Genomic DNA, 17,151 nt, shown 5'->3' on the forward strand with positions numbered 1-17,151 from the left:
CCTTTATCCCTAGGAGGGACAGTAAGCACATGGAAACAAAAAGTCCATGGTCCATGTAACACCTACCAGCAAGGTCTGGAGAGAATACAGGGGTCTTATTCATGAGGTTTGTGAAGAGTTTTGCAGAAAGAATTGTGGCATCCCTCATGGCACCATCCACGATGTAATCCTTCATGACATCACCCTTCTAGACGAAACCTAATGCAAGGTTTCTTTCCATATGTTCAGGCTGGCAGAGCTTGAAGAAGAAAACTGGCTCAGGACTTCCTGGGGCAGGGGAGGAGGTCTTTTCCCCAAACACTGATTCTCAATGGATTTCCATCTCTGCTTCTTAATCTTCTTTCTGTGCTCTCTTGATTCTCACCACTCAACTACCCTGGGGGCATTCACTTGAGCGTTGCCACTCTATTAAATGTGAATTGCATTAGGCAGGAGACAATTATCTGTGCTGGAACTTTCCCAGGGTATCAGAGCTAACATCCTCAGCAATATCTGATGAGATCTTTACAGACCACAATCAACACAGGCATCATTTAAAACGATGGTGCTTCCACACTGCCCTTTAATATGCTTTTGGGACACTCTGCTGCAGTGAGAAGAGTTAAATCACACCCCTCTTCACAAAGCAACTGGGATTTTCTTTGAGATCTCCTTGAGTGCAGGTCTGATGCTATGGCTTTTTATTCACATGTGGCTGAAAAACAGTCCTCTGGCACGAGCCATGTTTGGTGTGCAAACTGAGCACCCACCTTACTACACTGCTGAGTCTGTGGGGAAGGGTCCAACATCAGTGAAGGTACTGGTGTAGGATATTCCTACCCTACCCTGACTTGACTATGGTATCTTACCATATTGTTAATGCCAGACTGATGATGAGCCAACAATGTGCTCTCATTGCCAACTGGGCAAACCACATACTGGGCTACATTAGGACAGTTGTGATAAGAAAACTGAGGGAGTTACTGTCCCCGCTGTTGGGTCTTCATTTCAAGGTGGCTATCAAGAAACTGGAGAAGGAGCAGAGGAGGACTATCAAGATCAGGAGAGAGTGCACGTGTCCCAGAAGCAGAGACTGAGGGAGCTGGGATACGTTAGTCTGGTGAAGAGGAAGCTGAAGGGGAGATCTAATACCAGCCAACAAGTAGTTGAAGGGTAACTACAGTGGTGGTGCAGCCCAGCTCGTCTCAGCAGGGGAAGGTGATATAACAAGGGGCAGCTAACTGGAGTTTGGGAGGGTCAGGGTGGACATGAAAACAAACTTTTTAGCTGGGAGGGAGGACCAGCCCTCAGTCTGGTCACCAGAGTTATCTCCATCCATGGAGCTTTTCAAGACACAGATGAACATAAGCCACGGCCAGCCTGATGGAGTGTTGGGATAGCCCAGCTGGTCGGAGCAGGAGGTTGGAGGGCAGATCACCACAGATCTCTTCCAACTAAAGCTCCTGTGGTACACTCCTCCCATAACTTTGCTAGCTTTCTGTGTGGCCATACAGAGGGTCAGTGAACTTCTTTAGTTGAAAAATATGCCAGAAAATGATGATTTATTTCAGGCAGATCCACTCTAAGAGTTCCCGTGCCAGCCTGGGAACAGAGATGAGTGGTCTGTGGCAGACAGTCTTCAAGTGTGGCAGACAGTCTTCAAGTTGCTATCACTACCAACAAAATGTATACAGGACCACAGATAATCTAAAATAATATCTATCTCAGAGAAGTTTATATTTTGGAACTAACACAGCTCGGTACCTTCCTCAGTGAAGCAGTCTCATGTCCATGTAAAACATGAATGAAGGACTGCAGCCCTCAAAACCTAGGCTGGGGATCAGTCTCCCTCAGCCAAATCATCCTCAACTTACTGCTTGTCAGTCTCAATCCACAGGTTGTAAGGAGCCACGTGTGTGAGTACAGGCAGGAGAACAAGAGTCCTGCCTCACCCTACGATAACAGTTCAGTGTAAGTAATTTCACAGGTAAAAGACTGCCGCCTAAGCAAGTCAGTAATGAAAGAGGTCATTTGTGGGGAGAGGAAGCAAGATTTGAATCTGAACAGAACTTCACATTGAGTTTGGGTAAAAAAGGAAGATAAATATTGAAATGTGCATTTGCTCCCACGAAGGACAATTTAAGGCTGCAAAGTTTGCATAAGAAAAGCACAACAGGACAGGCAGAGAAAGGGGACCTGGGCTAGTTGTGTGATGTAGAGCAAGAGAGGTCTTGCAGGCCAGCCTTATGATGACTAGTACAAAGTGTGGTTTTCTCTTATTCGTCTCTTCTTCCAGCACATTCAAGTCTTCTGTTTGTTTTGCTTTCATACACAAATTCTTTGTTTACTTTTCTTTAGCTTGGCTGGCATTGCAGTTCTGGTCAAATTAATTGTCACTCCAAGAAGACCATGCCAAAGGGTGTGATAATGCTCTCTCCTGCCCATGATATTACAATACTCCGGGAAACTAAAGTGTTATAGACTGTACTTCACTCAGCTGCATGAACCACACTGAGGGTAAGTAATGGACAGGGCATGTGGAAAAGATGTGTTAGCCAGGAAAGCTCTTTGCTATGCAGCAGGACAGTGGGGAGAGCCTCTGAGGTCCCACAGGAAGGCTGTGCTGTGAGTCTTACAGTGCCTGTGACCTGCAGTGGCTCTGGCTCCATTTGGAACAGCATCAAGGTACAAAATGTGAGTTTCTGGTCTCACACCCTTCTTCAATTTAAGCCAATTGCTTTTCTTTTTTCCTCCTTTTGACAAATAGACAATAGATCTACCCAGGAATAGTAGATCATGTGTAGGTGTTGTGAGTCCACAGACAAAGAGATGGTGACAAATGATGTCTTGACAGATGGGACAGACTGGAGCCACACAGTTATTGCAGCTCACCACAACTCGTTAAGCTGTAGTATCTTGGTGGCTACTGTTCACATGCCCATAGTCCAGGGTGTACCAAGACGGAAAGGAGAATCAGGAGATCTGAATTCTCAACACGTCCCACTACCAGACGAAAAGCATAAGCCAACAGCAAGAAAGTTGCACTCTGTGGTGTTAATAACAGCTCCAGAAATATTTTTCCAAGCTAGATTCCCAAGGAATGAGTATCTGAGCAGAGTTGGAAGAGCAAAAGTCAGCGGTGAATGAATGGTGCCATACAAGTTCAGCAAAGCCTTTGCACGGTAGCACCCATTCTGGCTGCACTTTCAAGGACCTTGACAACCATCATGCCAAGGACTGAGCACAGAGCTGGCAGGATCCATCAGACGTTGGGGTGACAGGGAGTTATTGCAGTCACTAGGAGGTGTGATCACTTCCTCCAGCTGGTCAGATCCCATGGGGGAAGCCATCAGTGGTCACCACAAAGGGTTTGGTTCCCAACCCTGGGTAGTTCAGATAGTCTGTGCCATTGCCTGCTGGTTTTCAAACATGGGCATTTATCTTTTATCCTATGCTCCTCATTCCTGGGGGAATTTCCTCAAAGACAACCCCTGGAAACCTCACCCTCCCTGCCCCTCAAATTCTGGCACCACTCTGTGTTCAAACCACCATTTGTCAGGCTGATCTTTAGGGTCTCACTCCGTTCTCCTGCCCCATGGGTCTTTGTGCAGCTGCCAGTTCTTGTATGGCATTGGCTGTAACCACTATAAAACGGGCATGTGTGCTTAAGCACTGTGAGGCACAGGGGAGTCCACATTCACTATTAGGTCACTTATTCTCAATTACAGCAAAGGAGAGGAGGAGGTGGGGAAGAAATGCACAAACAATATAGCAATAATCTAGGGAAATGGGCTCTGGAGTAATCCCAAAGGTCCCTGGTTGTAAAGCCAACACCTAACAGTACAGCCAGTCAATGTTTTTATTCAAATCACTTTTCAGCCAAATGTGGCCTTCTTAGCGAATGGGAAACTTCTGCAAAAAGTTTAACTGTGTCCACATCTCTGGAGCTCAGTACAGAGGGAGCCAGGTGATGCTCCCCAGCGACAGTCACGTTAGGCAAACCACCAGCTCCTGCTAGCTTGCAGGTCTGGCCCAAATAGGCTCCTACGAAGCCATGCTGAGAGGAAAACCACTGCCTCGGACACAGACAAGGCTGGAAGACACAATGTGAGTCATCTCATAGCTGTCTCTAGTCCAGGCTCTGTATGTTGCATTCATTTTCTACAAGACACTGGAACCGTAGCAGCTGGTAGATAAAAGATGCTTGAAAGACAGAGATGAACCTGCTCCAATAGGAAACTTATCTAGCCCCAAAGGCAAAGAATAAGAAGAGAGATCAGGTAAGCAAGTTAAAACCGGAGGTGGAAGGGGAGGAAGGCAGAGCACAGAGGAATAGCTGTCTCCTTACACCAGAAAGATAGAATAGAATAGACTATTTCAGTTGGAAGGGACCTACAACAATCATCTAATCCAACTGCCTGACCAATTCAAGGTTGACCAAGTTAAAGTACGTTATTAAGGGCATTGTCCAAATGCCTCTTAAACTCTGGCAGGCTTGGGGCATCGACCACATCTCTAGAAATCCTGTTCCAGTGTTTGGCCACCCTCTTGGTAAAGAAATGCTTCCTAAAGTCCAGTCTAAACCTCCCCTGGTGCAGTGTTGAACCATTCCCATGTGTCCTATTGCTGGATACCAGGAAGAAGAGATCAGAACCACCATCCCAACTTCCCCTTCTCAGGAAGCTGTAGGGAGCAATGAGGTCGCCCCACAGCCTCCTTTTCTCCAAACTAGACAAGCACAAAGTCCTCAGCCACTCCTCACAGGACATGCCTTCCATCCCTTTCACTAGCTTTGTTGCCCTCCTCTGGACACATTCAAAGACCTTCACATCCTCCTTAAATTGTGGGGCCCAGAACTGCACACAGCATACAAGGTGAGGCTGCACCAATGCTGAATACAGTGGGATAATCACCTCTTTTGACCAGCTGGTTATACCCTGTTTGATGCACCCTGGGATGCCATTTGCCCCTTGGCTGCCAGGGCACACTGCTAACTCCTGTTGAGCCTGCTGTCAACCAGCACCCCCAGATCCCTTTCTGCAGGGCTGCTTTCCAGCCGCTCCTCTCCCAGTTTATATTTGTGCCTGGCATTACTCTGTCCTAGGTGCAGAATCCAGCATTTTGACTTGTTAAATCTCATCCCATTAATCATTGCCCAATGTTCTGATCTATCTAGATCTCTCTGCAAGGCCTTTTGTCCCTCAAGAGAGCCAACAGCACCTCTGAGTTTGGTATCATCAGTGAACTTGCTCATGTTGCTTTCAACTCCTGCATCTAGAACATTGATAAATATATTGAACAGGACTGGCCCTTGAACCCTGAGGAATACTGCTCGTGACCAGTTGCCAGCCCTTTGAGCTCTGCCCTTCAGCCAGTTCTTCACCTAGTGCACCATGAACCCACTCATCCAGCAGTTGGACAACTTGTCCAGAAGGATGCTGTGAGGGACAGTATCAAAACCTTCCTAAAATCCAGAAGAACTACATCCACCACCTTCCCTTCATCCACTAGGCAGGTGACCTTATTATAGAAGGATGTAAAATTAGTGAAACAGGATTTTCCCTTGTAAGCCCTTGTTGACTGAGCCTGAAGATTGCATTATTCTTTAAATAATGCAATAAGACCAGAGCTCCCCATCTTCACTGAACCATGGCCACAACTGTCAGCCAGTAACTAACCATAGGCATCTCTCTGTTTCCCCTTCTAGACCACCATGTGTCTTGTTACAGACCTAAAAAGGACTTTTGGCCAAATTACCCTTTGAGCTGTGGGCTGAGGGACACACCTGAGGGTGCTGCCCAAACACCTGGAGCAGGAGTCCACAGGTTTTGTACCTTGAGCAGAAAGATTGAACACCCTGGAGCCGCAGTTCCACAAGCCATGGGCTGAGGCATCTAGTAATGGAAAAAGAAGTTTGGAGTAAACACACACCAATTCCCCCAGAAAAGTCTTTTTCTGCTATAAATTTACCTGAGAAGTAGATGTGGTTTATACTCATGGCTTTTATACCATGAAGACTGCAGTGCTCTAACACTAACCATGCGTTAGCATAAATAATATCTAAATTAAAGGTTTGCGTTACCCCAACTGCACTCAACTGCCTTGGACAACAAGCCCAGGAGAGCAACCCATCAACTCCACAGCTTCAAGTCCCTCAGGTGAGAATCACAGCAGGACTCAGATGAGGAAGCAGCAGCAAGAAAATCACTTTCCTTCTCCACTCTGGGGCTTTGTTTCACTTCAGCCTCCCCAGAGAGCTGGCCCCTTCTCGGCGTGATCTCTGCAGCGCCCTGATGACATGATCGTGTTTGCCTCATATCTGGAGCGGATCTATGTGATTCACCCACAGTTCCTCTGGGGCCTTGAAGCTTTGATCCATGTCCTCATTTGCTCATTTCTGTTTTCTCACAAGAGAAAATAACAAAGATGACTGACAAACATGCAAGATAAGGAGTGTGCTCCATGGTCACCAAGTGCCAAGGATACAAGCTCAGGCATCTAACAGCACTGGGTGCGATGCTGTCTTACACCGGCATCTTCCACGAGCCAACTCTACTCCCTGGAACAGCGCACATTTTCCTTCGAAACCAGAAAGACCAACGTAATTGCCATCTCCTTCCCAGAAATGAGTAACGGCACAGAATGACAGACACTTTCTGAGCTGACTTACAGCAGTGAGTCAAGGTTTGGTGTTTGGGCCTAGTTTGCCCAAGGGGAAAAATGACACCCCGAAACAGCCATAAGGTTCTGGGGACTAGGAGGGTTTGATGCAGAGCAGAGGGGCAGGCTAGTCAGCATAGACCCTTGCTTTTGCAGCTACAAGTAAAATAAAGTCCTTAACTAATAAAATGAATAGAGGTCAGCCTACAGTTTTAATTTGCAGAGCTGCTGAGAAGGTGCCATCATTAACTTTTCTTTCCTTTTTTCCCCCTTAAATATCCCCTCTTTTTTTGTTTTTTATTTTTTCTTTTCCCTTTTTTTATTTTTTTTTTTTAAATAGGTGTATTTCCACATAGAGGAAATAAGCAAGAACTGAGCTTCAGCAGTCAGCAGCTGAATATGGAGAGGATTGTGTCTAACCAGATGGCAGCCTTAGGCAAGAACAGCCTGCTTAGCCAAAATCAGCTTTCCTCTCTGAAAAGCCCAATCACCTTTTTGCCAATTCTGTTTTAAACAGGAAAAGCTTTAAAAACCAAGATTGTTTTCCAAGTTAAAAAAAATAATAAAAATACTTAAAAAAATACACATATCTTTCGCAACTCTAGGATCCTGTTATCACAGGTGACTGCTTCCCAGTACTCTCCTAGGAGACTTATACAAGCATGATGTTAGTACTTGGTCTGGCCAGTTCTCCACAACTTTAGGAGATCCAGTGTCCCTGACTGAAAATTAACTTTTCTGTGCATGGCAGTGATCTGTTTTCTGATGGCTTGCACGCCCGTGGAGTCTCTGTCATCCAATAAATGTCATGGTTACTAATACCCCCCTCGGTGGGGTCAGTAACACCACCTCAGTCCTCTATCCAGCCAGAGAATTTTATGCAATTCATAGGAATTCTTCACTCCTGCTGCATCTGCTGCATCTGCCACTCTTCCGTGTTTGCCTGCAATGGGCCAAGTGGTCCAAAGGTGGCAGGGGAACAGAGAGATGCACACACTCACCCTCTCACACACCCAGACTGCATGATCACATAGTCCTGGTCTCCTGGGGAAACCAGACAGAAGCGGATAATCATCTCCTCATTGTATGTCTCCAAGAGTAAAATTATCCCCTGCAGGAGAGATCACTTCTTGTGTGGGTAGATTTCCCTGCTTGTGGAGCACTCACACACTAAAAACAAGAGATGAAGAGTACCGTGTGAACTTCGGACCCAAGGCAGAGATGAAGCTTGTTTTGAAGCTGACAGCTTGTTTGCACACAGATCACTCCAGAATATTTTTCCTGTGTTTCCTTTGAAGAAGCTTAACAAAACCTCACAGGAAAAATTACTGAGAATTGTCTGCTTACCTACCTGGTCTACAGCTGATACTGCAAAGTATAGCCAAGAGCTCATCTGCAACCCAAACCTTCCCCCAGAGACACCTCTCTGCTCCCTTCAGCTTGGGACATTTGTGATGCCAGAAGGGAAAAAATAGGAGACCAAAGCTACTAGCAAGGGCATACATCATGAAGGAAGATTTCGCCTCCCCCCCCCTTTTTTATTCATCTCCTTGTTCATACTTTCTCCTGGCTTTGAAGTGGATTTTCTCAGTGATGTGCTTCATGATGCTCCCAAATGTACACAAAGAAAAGAGGGTAAGGAAGGAAAAGAAGATGATACAGGAGAAAATAACAGAGGGTTTCCAACCTGCAAGTCCTCACAAATGACCCTGAGAACCTTTTGCTGCTGTGCTTATACACATGCAATGCTTCCAGACCTGGTGACGGAGAGACGGATCTTCAGCAGGAATAAACAAGTTAGTTAGAAAGTAGCTTCGGGGCTGAGGGAATGTGGGAAACAGGTTAGGAAATAAAGATACTAGCACAAGAGCAGAAGCTCCTTCCAAAACACTGGGAGGGTGCAAAGTGACTGAGCTGCACACCAAGGGTGGAGAAAAAAACAGCCCGAGGGCAACGGGTGGAGGAGCTCTGGTCCCAGACTCACGTGGTGCCCCAGGCAAGGCCATGGCATGGTACATGTGTGGAGCAAAGGCAGGGACAGACAGGCATCAGGGGATAGGAACTCACCTGCCTCTGTCCCTTCATCTGCCTCCACCATGGAAAAGACCCTGTGCACCCCTGCCCAGTGAAAACCCCATTGACGGAGGCTTCAACAGGAGAGGAAGAGGAAGGAGGAGGGAAGGATTTAGACAGATTTGCTCATAGCTCAGCTGAAATGGCTGAGTGGGTGCACTGGGTGGGAGGTGAGGAGACAGTGAGGACCCTCTCAGAGAGGAAGATTTGGGCATGGTAGGAGGAGAAGCCTGGTCAAGGTCAGAGACTTTTCAGGGAGATGGAGCTGGGAGAGGAACACATGGAGGAACAGATTCCATAGGGTCTGTGGGACTGCACACAGGCTGTGTCCCTGATCCCCTGCCATGGCTCTTTCCTCCAGTGACCAGCTCCCAGCTCAGCATCCTTGAGGGCTGAGCTCAGTTCCCACATGTTTAGGGCATAGGTGACCATGAAGCTGTGTTACCTTGGCTCGGGAAAAGGTTCTCATTACCCCTGCTCCCTTTGTAGCTTACTTTCCTCCCAGGGGATGACAGAGCTGCAAACATTTCCTCCTCAGAAATGAAAGGAAGAAGCCGTGAAGAGACCAAGCCCTGAAGGGAAATAATAAACAAACCCATGACAGCATCACTTCTTTGATAAAATGCTGGGAATATTTTATGAGAGCTCCTCAGAGAAACGTGGCTGGCCGCTAGCCTGGAGCAAGAGCTCCCCGATCCCCCATGCCCCCAAATTCCCAGCTTGCTTTATTGAGTCTGGTCCTCCCCCACTGCCTCCACGACTCACAAGTATAAATGGGGCTGGGGGGCTCCGCTAGGATGGAGTGGGGAGGAGAGGAGAGGGAAAAACACTGAAGAGAAGGAAGAGGAAGAGTGCCTTAATGAAAGAGAGGAGCAGGACAAAACCTGGAAGACAAATTAATCTCAGAGACGCCGAAACGCGGAAGAGGTGCATAAAAGGGCTGAGTGGAGAAGAGGTCATGGGAAGGGAAAATACCGAGCCACTTAACCAAAATGATTGAATAGCAAATGCTGTGCACAGGCTGTCTCCATCAGTGCACGACACTATCTTCAGTGTACACCTTCTCCGCCCCCCCGCCCAGGGGCAGGGTGGTGCTGCTCTCTCTACTTTAAAGGCACTCAAAGGCTCATGCCCAGACCAGCAAAGGGTCTCGGGCGTGGGAAAGCTCTGCGTCGCCGCTCCTCGCTTCCAGGCACCTGGCATGCACACTGCAGGAGAGACACGAGTGCCCTATAGCACAAACAGGGAGAGCCACCCCTCCCAAAGCCAGCTCCCATCTCCTGCGACCAAGGGCAGTCCCCGAGACTTTCCATCCTGTGTTATTCTCCCTTGGTTATAGATACAAAACATAACTTTTTCGCCTCCTTCTACAGTTCAGGATGAACCTGAGAGCCCTGGTTTTGATTTGTTTAAATCCAGCCTCTCTCACTGAGAGTGGGTTTCAAAGCTTTAAAGTCGCTGAACTAAAATCAAGCAGAACTGTTGCTGCCTTCACCCCTTCAGGGCCAGGGTCTCCCTTGCTTTGCTACTTTCTGTCCCATGGATTCACCTCCCAGTAAGCCCAGCCTCAAAAGGAGGGAAGGTGGGAGACCACATCACCCAGGCAAGAGCCTTGCGCTTGTGGCGATGTGCGATCCCACAGCCCTTCACATGACCACTTAGCTTATGAATCTGAGCAGGGCTGATGATACAAGAGCCAAGTTCTTCTGGCCAGGGATCCTCCAGATGTGCTGGAGCAGCATTGCTGCTCCTAGAGATCAGGGAGCAGCCAAGCTGGGATTTACTGGGTTGTGGCTCTCCTGTGGACCATGTGCTAGAACTTCTGTTCCCCTGTCTCAGGGGAGGTTTATCGATGTGGCTTCTCCTCTCCCATTGCCTTCTTTCCTCCTGAAGGGCCAGTACAGCTGTAAACATTTCCTGAGTGGGCACAAGGTAAATGAGAAGAAAGGACTCAGACACGCAACAATTTGACTGGAGATTACCAAAAGCAATGCAGCAAGAAAGGGAAAGCAAAGTTAAAAGGGCAACAGAAACTCTGCCCTTCTGTACTGGGTGGAGTTCAGAGGTTGTGAGTGAGCCCAGAAGATTTAAGTGAAAATGTAATCATTTCAGGGACTGAGCTGACGCCAGTCAAGACACAAAATTCAACTGTTACAAGTTGTCCCCATGACTCATACCCAAGAGGTGAGTGTTACCTAGATATTAGCCATTCGAGTCAGTTACCCATGCTCTGGGTTTGAGGCTCCTGGCCAGGAACAAGGCACAGTCGTAATAAGAGCCTGACATGTGAAATGACGTGTTTGTGTAACTGACGCCTGAGTGTGCTTGGTTCAGATAGGACAGGGAAACCAGCCTTTGACTCAAACTATGTCTCTTTTAGCTCCAATAGCCCAGGCTGAGCCTTAGCTGCTGCATCTGGCAGGGAACGTCCACCTGGGGCCATTTTCCAGTGATGGAAGCCAGAAACCTGAGCATCTGGGGGGTTCCCTGCAAGGTTGTCCAGAAAGGTGTTGCTGTACTCTCAAGTACAACTTAGAACAGCTGAAGTCCTCCTGGAACAAGCCAATCCTGCCTGGGAGGGAAGTTATCACCCAGCAAGAAAATTAGAGAAAGTGTTAATTATGAGACAACATGAGTGTTTCTCCTTGGGACAGTGAATGAGGTTGCCCCTCCCAGTATAAACCAACAAACTCCTGTCAGTTAGTATGTACATGCAGTGTTACTCCAGCTCCTCAAGGGAGCTGGTTTCAACCAACTCTGTCACAACTCAAACCAAACCAAAAAGAGTATCTGGGAGCCCAAAAGCCACCTCATCTGTGTGGGTTTTATTGCTCCTTGTTGCAGCATTCCTGAAGAGGGTAGGGAGGTGTAAGTGGCTGTTGTTGGAGACAGGGCACAGGGGCAGGCAGACCTTTCATCTGTTCCCTTTTCCATCCTCTATGGAAATGGTCATCCTACCACAAAGAAAATAGAAATATGGAGATTTGTCAAGTTTCTGCCTCTGACAGTTTCCTGGGGAGGAATTTAGCTCCAATTCAGTGACCTCCAGGGCTTGACCCAGTTGTACACACACAGAGGACATCCAAAGGTACGTACGTGGGCTTTGGAACTATGACACAGGGCCTGCAAGAGACCTCAGCCCTTCTGGACTGGCAGCTAGAGCCAGGCAGGACTCCCCAGGGCATGTCAAATGGCTCCAGACCCCTACCTACAGTTAAGCATTTGAATTGAGCCCATAGTCAGCACAGTCAATAAAGCAATCCCATTCTCCTTTGCAGATGGACTCAGTGAAAGTTCATGCTGTCATTTGCCAGCCTGAGCAGAGTTGTGGGCTCCTAGACTTCCCTCAGCTGCTATTTGCCCCTCTTGCACTACGCTTGTCTCATGGGCTGCAGGGCTCAGATACGATCAGCTTCTGCGCCCATCCCCTGTGCTGGGTCTTCCAACACTCTTGCACACTAGTCCCTCCACCCTCTTGTCCCTGGAGGCAGCACAAAGGTCTTCTCAGTGTTTCACCATTTGGGTTTGGAGGCTGAAGTCACCATCATCTTCATATCATATCTGGAGGGACAAACAACATCCCAGTATCAGGAACATTCATCACTGTGGTGTATTTTTCAAGCTCAGCTGTTCATCTGGGTAGGCACAGTGCCCGGCTGCAGTGCCTGACATCTGCTCAGCGCTTGGAGCGTCTGGACTAAGAGGCAGCAAACACGGGTGAGAGGTTTGGAAACACATCACTTTGTGTCCCTGTTGCTCAGAGATAGAGGAGACTCTGTTATCTTGCATATCCAGCACGGACAGGGTGATGACTTTACAGAGTTAGCGGTGTTCCTGGCACGGAGAAGTGGATAAATGCTGAACGTCCCAAGTGAGAATAGGGTAAATCATGTCAACAGATATATAACTAGTCTACACTCAGTACTCTTCCTGGAGCAGAAGGGTTTTTAGGATGACAAGACCTGGCCAGTCCACCAACTATCTCTCTACCCCACCCCATTCTTGCACATTACAGCCACACTACATACAACAAGGGTCACAGGACTCAGAGACACATTTTCCCTCCTGGAGGCAGTTAGGTGGGAGCATGCCTGCAGTTCTTATGTCTCATGACTTTTATTTGTGTCTCACATCTTGACACAAGAAGTGTGGCTTTTCAGCTGCACCAGGTCACCCCACAACACCCGAGTAACTGATGTGGACACCCACGGCACTGACTGCTGGGCAAGCAGGCGCAGGAGGTAAGGCGTCCTTATCTGTCCTGGAGGCAGGAGGAAGGTCCCACCCTAGACTCCAGGCAAGAACTATCCTCCTCTACCCTTGGGCCAGGATGGTTAGCTGCATTCAAAGGGTGCCTGTTCCCTTGTGTGCCACCAGCTACAAAGTCTGGCGTCGCTTAGCCATGTGGGTCCTGTGAGCCAGCTGACCGGGGCTGGACTCGGACATAGATGCAGATGAGCTGTGTCTCAGCGCTTTAATTAAAAGATTTTATGCAAGTAAGTAAAAGAAGTCAAAGACACTTTCATTTGAGACAATTAAAGTGCAGGGAAGTGAGGGATATTTTATATGATCCTTATGGCTTCCTTACAGCTTGAGATATTCTATGTTTCTATAGAAGGTTTCCCAGATACCAAGGAAGGTGTTTCAGCTGGTTCCAGGCCAGCAGCAGAAATTAGTAGAAAGCAAGTGGATATCTTGGGGAGGCAGGGCGGAGCAGAAGATAGGGTAGATGGCAACTGTGCAAATTCCCTGCAAGGAGCTAAGGTAACTTGTGATCCTGCAGCCAATAAAACCACCATCTCAGGCAGCACATTTCTTGTTATATTTTCAGAAGTGTACACTAGCTGGCAATCTTTAGCCTGAGAGCTTGTTATCCTTGTTGTCCTCTTCCCATTTATTTATTTCTCTTTCATTCACCTCTTTTGTCAGATTCTCAGCCCCAGCTGGACAGGTTCTGCTGGGGAAATGTTTTGTTAATAGCCGTCTGCCCTTAGATCAGCTGGCAGACAGACACCAAAGAACAACTAACTCTGGCTTAAGTAAACTCTGTCTTCTGGAGCAGTTCGATGTGAAGGCTGCAAGACTTTTTTTATGTCCTCTGCCACTCCCTATCGTCTCTCTGGGCAAAGGGGAGATATATCGCAGCTGGTCGGGCAAGAGCTCAACCAGTCGGTCCCTCAACAGGGTTCTTAGGGAAGATTTTTCCTTCTTCAACTATAAATGCCACTCAGCATGTAAGAGAGTAGAATTTGTTGCTGTACAGGATGAAGTCTCCAACTCCCTTATCTGACACTCTCCCAGGGCATTTAGCAGTGTACCAGCTTGAGAAGGGCCTGGGTCCCCAGGGCAAGCATGGAGGAGAGCATTGGTAGGCAGAGAGAGGGCTGGCCCCTCTCACCAAAAGGAGTAATTCAGGTAGTGAACCCCTATAAAATGCTAATGCTTGTTGCCACAGGATGCCCCCAGGGCAAAAAGTAAGAATGGATCAAAAAAAGACCTCAAGGCAAATGTATTCAAGGGTGGTTACTAATTCGCAGGTTCTTGATGCAACTTCCAGCTAAGAAAGGCCCTGTCATGCGGTTCACCAGATGTGGAGAAAGTACAGCCAAAGGAGAGCTCACACCACGCATGTCCTACCTCCTAGGCTTTTCCACCACAGCACCGGGACCCAGGAGCAGTGGCCCACTGCGACTGCATCAGGCTGCAGGAGCTGGGGGTGAGGTTTCATGTTGTGGCTGCATCCTCTAAACTCACAGAGACGGAGAGGTTAGCAAGCCAGAGCTGCAGCCAGCAAGCACAGAGAGCTCAGGCACCAAGGGGGAAAGCTGAGCATGAGAGGGGAGAAACTGCAGCAGCTGAAGGGCAGCCACCTCCTCCCACATAGGAGCGGGCATGAGGGGAAGGCTGGTCTCCAAGACAAGGTCCCCTGAAAGGAGGTCTGTTTTAAGAAGGCACCTGAAATTCCCAGTGTGACCAAAGAGTGATGGGGTGATTAGAAGAAACCCCACAACAATTCAGACTCTCACACAACTTGCACCCAGGTTTACCAAGATACTTAGTGCAAGTGCAGATCCCACTCAGAGGGATTTGCAAGCACATCTAAAGGGACAGGGCCACATTCCCATGGGCTCCACAGGTGCAGAAATCTGTTTGGTGTTATTTTCCACTTACTTCCCCACAGATATTGCTGATGTACCACTGGGTACGTTTCCCAGTAAGGGAAAGCATCCAAAATTGTCTCTGTCTTCCCATTCATGTTGATGTAACTTTTCAGCAAGTCTTGTTTATGTTGGGTTTCATAACCTCCGTAATTCCATGTCATAAAGTTTCTCAGGTGTCTGCATATCTCATTCAATGCCCGTTCTGTACAGCTGCTTTTACTTCCAAAATACAAGGCACCTCTGTACACCTTCCATTTGTGAAAAACAACCCAAACAAACAAACAAAACCCCAAACCCAAGGGATGCAGGTACTGCAGGGCTGCCTGAAACTATGGCAAATGTGGGATCAAGCATTTCATTCAGTGGCGCAGCAGCTCTTGACTTGGATGTGTTTCGGTAGCGTACCTGCAGACACCTATCCAAACGTGACTGCAGACTTTGAGCCATTCATGCAGGCTGTGCTGTTTCACTTGCAGGAGGAGTGCTTTGACACTAGCGGAGACACGCTGCTTTCAGCAGCCAAGACAATTTTGTATGAAGGTGATTTTTTGAAATTCTTTAGAAATCTTAGGAACAACAGATCAAACCCAACTTTTTAGCCCTAAACTTGTTACACAGATTAACAAGGAAACTCCAATTTTCATTCCTTCTTTAGGAAAACCTTCAATAGTCACACTAGTTTTACAAATAAAAGAATATCTTGAAATCTTTCTTGACTAAAGTTAGAATCCACCTCAGCGCTCTGATTTGATAATGATGAATACAAGCCATACTACAAAACTTTGCTGGCATAATATTTCAGCTGCTTTTGAGTAAAAATGTTGCCCTTTAAAATGATCGAGTCTTTCTCTCTGTGTCTTTCACACTTTTGTGCTATTGACCCTTCCTTTTCCAGTGTGGCTTTGCTACTATACGTCTAGATGTGAAAATATTTTCAATCCGATGATAAACTCATTTGGCTGTGTAATCTTTCTCCAGCCCCCTGGAGTGAGATGGTTGTGCTCACTTCTCCAGCCAAATTAATCTTTTGCAGCGGTGACAAGCCAAGTGCCAACCTGCTCTTGCAACTCCAGCACCCACCACTGGCAGACGAAGAGCTGAAACTCACTTTGGTTTAGAAGAGCTGCACAAAGGGAGACTGTACTATTCTCCCATGCACACTGCAGTGCCCAGCAGCGTTGGCCCTTTCATTCAATGATGCCACCTTGCTCAACGAGGCGAGGCAGAGCAGGATCTGGAAGAGATCAGCTCCGCTGCTGGCACCTCACAAATGGACAAAGTAAACAGAGACGGAAGAGCCTCCTGAGGCACACCTCTCAAGGCACCAGGAAAACAGGGAACAAAAAGCAGGTTTCCTCAGGTCACAGCTGATGTGCCAGTGTGCTACAGCACCTGCAACAAAGAGCTTAGACTAGCTGAGAACCAAGAGGAACTGAACACTTGGCCACTTTCAGCCTGCCTTATAAATTTTGTAGGTTTTAAAGTCAGAAGGGACAATTCCAGTCAACTTGACCTTCTGTAATATAGAGGCCTGGGAATTTCCTCCAGTGGGATTTGCACTTAAGAGTACGGCTTGCAGTTTAACTGAGAGACCTTTTTGCAAGACAGCCAGTCTTAATTTTAAAACCTCTCACAATAGAGAATCCACAACATCTTTTAACATTTTGTTCCAGTGACAAATTACTCTCCCTGTCAAGCATGAATAGTTTAAATCATAGATTTATTTCTTCCTACAAAGTAAGTATATTTCAATAGCTTGCCAGCTGGAGTTCATCTGACCTAAAACCCGGATGACTATATTTGGCCAGAGGAATCTTACCTCTGCAGTAACTCCAAAAGCAAGGATGATTCATTGCCTTTGAAATTTAGGTATGGAGGAAAAAAGAGAAAAAAAATCTTTTAGTTTGCATGGGCCTGCCAGATGAATAACGCCCAGAAGCTCTCTCAAGGCTACACTGAAAACAAACAGAACCACAACTTGCAGCAATTTAAGGGTGCCTGCTGCCAGGGAAAATGACATCTGCAGTTAACTCCATCTTTCTCCCCCCCACACTTAAATAACACTTCTAGAGCTTTTGAAATGTGGCATATCAAACTGTCCTGTGCACTGCCCTCCTTACATGGTTAGCAAAGAGCTGCCTTAATCATGTCTCATATGGGCCAGACCCTTTTGGAAGGTGAGGCCAAGATCTCCATAGTTCCCCATCCGCTCACTGCAGGCTGAGCCTACTCCTTTCCACATGGTAATGGGATCTGGTCAGCAGCACTTTGTGCTTCT

The sequence above is a fragment of the Nyctibius grandis genome, chromosome Z, assembly GCF_013368605.1.
Source record: "Nyctibius grandis isolate bNycGra1 chromosome Z, bNycGra1.pri, whole genome shotgun sequence".
NCBI lineage: Eukaryota > Metazoa > Chordata > Aves > Nyctibiiformes > Nyctibiidae > Nyctibius > Nyctibius grandis.